General features: G+C 36.1%; 1 protein-coding gene and 1 long non-coding RNA gene across 6 annotated transcripts in view; one reads left to right on the top strand and one right to left on the bottom strand.

Moving 5' to 3' along the window:
• Positions 1-4445, top strand: part of Fam13a (family with sequence similarity 13 member A) — a 312174-nt gene that overhangs the window by 245859 nt on the left and 61870 nt on the right. The window lies entirely within an intron of this gene.
• Positions 1-4445, bottom strand: part of LOC109117611 — a 10960-nt gene that overhangs the window by 4134 nt on the left and 2381 nt on the right. Inside the window, exon 2 of the long non-coding RNA XR_002024913.2 lies at positions 1212-1282. This is a non-coding gene — a long non-coding RNA (uncharacterized LOC109117611). The remainder of the gene's footprint in view (positions 1-1211; positions 1283-4445) is intronic.

The following is a 4445-nucleotide window of genomic DNA, read 5'->3' as shown; positions in this document are numbered from 1 at the left end:
TTTGTTGTTGTTGTTGAAACAGTCTCTCACTAAAGTCACTGTGATTCCCAGGCTGGGCTTAAATGTGAGACTCTCCTGGGTCCTCCCAACCCAGCACAGCTTTCTTCTCTATGACTTTGATTATTCTAGGTCCCTCATAAAAGCAGAATCAGACTGTGTTTTCCTGCTGTCACTAGCTTGTTTCACCTAACATGACATCTCCGAGGTCCACCTTTGCTGTTGCATTATCAGAAGTTCCTAAGTAATAATTCTATGCTGAGTTTGCTGCATTTAGCCGGGCATCAGTGGATGCTTGGGTCGCTTCCGTCCTTCAGCTGTTGTGAATAATGCTGTTATGAACACAGGCACACGAGTATCTACGTCTACGTCCTTGATTTCAGCTCTATTCAGTGTCTTCCAAGACACAGAATTACCTAGCCACGTGAAAGTCTGCACTTAATTTTTGAGGAACTGCCATTCTGTTTTACCAAACAGCTGCATGATTTTACATTTTCACCAGCTATGCACGAGAGTTCCAATTTGTTTTAATCCCTGTCAACTCCTGCTAATTTCTGTTTTGTTGTTGTTGTTGTTGTTTGTAGTTGCACTATGTGAAGCTTTTTAGAGATGCCTGGACCTCACTGGCAAGAATTATAGGTCTCAGGTTTTAAAATGTGTTAAAGGAGTTTTGGGCCCACACTTCTCCCTGAAGACTTCTGAGCCAAAGCACCAGTATAGGTGCAGAGTTACGGTATTACTGTGTTTACACAGTCTTCGGGGGACTTGGTGGCTGTGTTCTTAATAGCTGAAAATTGCTAGTCATGTTTCTGACAGTGAGAAACCAGTGTAGATTCTGGGCTTCATTCTATCAATATTAATGAAAATATTCAGCATATATTTAGCATATAGTGAGAAAGATGGATTATCAAGTTGTGAATGTGTTTCTTCATACACCTTCGCTCAGCATCATAAAGCAAGGGAAGAACTGTACTTGTGGGAAATGACACTTTCATATCTATTTTACCCAGGTCTCTTCCTACTTCATTCCTCAGCTTCCCTACCTCCCTATGGGCTTCTCTTTGTGGGAACTTCAGATTTTCATGAAATGTAAGCTTATAATTTAGGCAGATGGCAGACTATGTGTGCCGCTCCCAGATTCCCATATAAATTCCAGTCAGGGTACAGAAGACAGGTAGAGACAGCGCCATAGCAGTGGTAAAAGAAACTCTTACCTGAAGGTCACACCATCAGTGGAGATGGACTGAGAACTTATTTTTCCCTTGCAGACTTTCTGTTGCTCCATCTACGTGATATAAATGGCCACAGAGAGAAAAGGAAAGAAAGGGACACTTGGGTTCATTTCCCTGTCTACTATACTGACGAGAAAATCAAGTGCTGCTCCCCCAGCTGAGCAGAAGTTTACTTTCCAAATCATCCAGAGCTGAGTTGTGTATTCTTTTTCACCTCTCTACCCCCATCAGCCTCTTAATTTCTATATCTATTCAAAGACTGGAATGCTCAGCATAAAAAAACAATGGAGAGGAGAGTGGATCTCCCTGGGATCTTAGTCACCTAAGAAAAGCGTTTGAGAGAGGGCTAAAAAGCAGAAAGCTTCATGGATTAAATATGTGCTTTCAAGTGTATAATGTTCAACAACAAACTACACTTTTTTTTCTGATTCTCCAGCTTTGTCATAACATTGATCCAAACAGCAAGTCTACCAAAGGGGCTTCATCGATTGCTCTAAGTCTGACTCAGAAATTAGCTCTTCAAGGCTAAATCCATTGCCCACAGCCAAGTAGACAATGACACAAACTGTAGTCTGCACACCCACTGTGTTAGTAATGGCACCGTTACTAAACATCAGTCCCTCCTGGTTTAATTGTTCCCCCTTAAGAACTACTCAACCCAAATTATTTGGGACCCATTTCTATTTAGAAGAAATTAGAAACTAAAGAAAAATGACTTTCCTGAGGAATGAGCATAAAAACTGATTCCAGAGAATTTTTAAAAAATTTTTTAATGACTCAGAGGAAAACTTGAGAAGCAGTATTATTAGCCTTCTCAAAAAATGTTCAAGGACCCAACCAACCTCTTTGAAACATCAGTAGAAAACTGTAAGAAGAGAATAGATTTAGAACAGAAAGGCTAGAGACACAAAAGAATAGCAGGAAGAAGGCAAGAAAACCTAGAAATGTAACAGCAAAGTGAAATAAATTGGACGTAAGCGTAAATATCACATGGTTTCACTTGCAGGAGAAACACAAAATACAAACATACAAAACAGGAGAGAGATAAACAGGAAATATAACTTCAAATACACAAATTACCTATTCTGTTGTTTCAAATATATATCTATATATATCTATATATATCTATATATAGATATATATAGATATATATTTGATAGTAAGAAACCAGTATAGATTTCTGGGCTTAATTCTTTACACACAGACACACACATATGTGCTAATTTGTTTTATTTATACTAGTTTATCTTAGTTCATTGAAAATAAAATTTTGTATTATCTGTTCTTTGTAAGAATATTTTTGGTCTGTGCCTCATACTCTGAGTAACTACTTGGAAGATAAGGATACACAGCGCATTAACTTTGTTATTCTCTTATTATTTTGTTATGAAATTTTGTTGGTTTTTTTCATAAAATATTTTCATAATTTTTTTTTCATAACAGTAAAAAAACTTATGTGCGAAGCACTAAAGAACAGGGATTATTAAAGTAAATCAAATACATGGTGGAAGAGAAGCCCTTTCAGAATTAAAAAGGAAAGGAGAAAAACTATGAAAGACATAATACCAGAAGTGCAGGTCACCGACTAAAAAGCCTACCTGAGAACAAGAATTCTCCGGAAGCCATATTAGTAGAAAGTGAAGTATAGATCAAAATTAGTGTATACCTAGCTAATTGAGCAATGTATTATATTTTTTTGAATTAAGACATAGAGACTTGATTATAAGGCTTGATAGAGGGGCAAATAAAGTAAAGTTCTACATTTTTTGTCTAGCGTGGAAAGGAGAAGAATAGAAGAAAATATCAAGAGTTTTCAGTTTTCTCTTCTGTGTTTTTTTTTTTGTCTTAATCATTTGAAGTTTGCATATGAGAGGTAACAACTAGTAGAATTGTGCATAAAATTCCAGTATCCCAAATCCCATCAGAAGATAAAACCAATGGCAAAATCAAACAGAAGAATTTTCCAGATTAGAGAAAAACACAATCCTAGAACAAATATAGCCCTTATGACAGTTAATGTAAATATATGGATTAAATCTTTGAAGAAAGCTAAACCCTTTTTTTGAAAGATAATTTGAACCATACCTGGATTGAGTTAAACCTAAAAGAAAGTGGTGCCAAAAGGTTAATAATAAAAACATAAACATGTTTATCTGGTAAATGTGAACAAGAAGAAAATAGAAATGGCAGCATCAGTAATAGCTAACTAGAGTTCAAGCCCCAAGTCTGGGGCCTTGGGGCCTGGGAAAGTAGCTCTGGCAGAATGATTGCCTGGCATGCGCAAGGCCCTGGGCTTGACCCCCAGCACAGCCCCCCACCAAAAGCCAGATGCATTAAAAAGGACAAACTACATTTAGTTGATTACATAAAATCCATACTAAAGATATGAAAGTTATAAATTAATACATTGTCAAATAGCATGGTGTGGAAACATACATATAAGTATACTAGTATGCGCAAATGGTTAAACATTTGAAATTTAGGATTAGTACTATATGTCTATAACAGAATTTATAGAATTCACTGAGAATTTGATATAATTAATAAGATTACTTACTAAAAACTGTTTCGCTAAGTAGAGAAGGTAAGAGTTGATTGTTTTGATGATTAGTAACATGACCTTCATCACTAGGCTTAAACATCACGTAATTGCCCTTTTAACTCTCACACCTTATAAAGTACCAAGTAAATGTAAATCTTGTATTCTAGAGAAAAATGATAATTCTGTTAGACCTTGTGATTTCTATTAAAACAGTTATATTTTGCAAGCAGGGTTATATATCCCCCAGAAAAGGGTATTCTGAAATAAGAGAATATATAGAATATATGCTTTTTCAGAAATGCCAAGGTCCAGGGATTTAGCTCAGTGTTTCTGCTGCCTGCCTCGCAAGCACAAGGTCCCGAGTTCGATCCCGGTAAAAAAAAAGAACAACAAAAACAGAAATACCTGGTTTTGTACATTTGAAATGTCATTCTTTTGAAAGATTTGGGGTTTTTTAAATTTATTTTAGTAACTATCCTAATTGTATGTAAATGTTTTTATTTCTAGACACATATTTCTTTTTTTTTTATGTGTAATGCAGTATTAAACCCAGAGCCTTCATACTGAGCTATACCCTCTAGCCCATTTTTAGTTTTTAGTTTTAAGACAGAGTATCACTAAGTTACTAGTTTGCCCAGGCTGGAACTTGCATTGTTCCTGCCTCAGGATCTCCC

This window comes from Fukomys damarensis, unplaced genomic scaffold (genome assembly GCF_012274545.1).
Source record: "Fukomys damarensis isolate Sample0158 unplaced genomic scaffold, DMR_v1.0_HiC HiC_scaffold_32, whole genome shotgun sequence".
Lineage (NCBI taxonomy): Eukaryota > Metazoa > Chordata > Mammalia > Rodentia > Bathyergidae > Fukomys > Fukomys damarensis.
The sequence above is the reverse complement of the archived record's forward strand: the minus strand, read 5'-3'. Positions and strand labels throughout refer to the sequence as shown.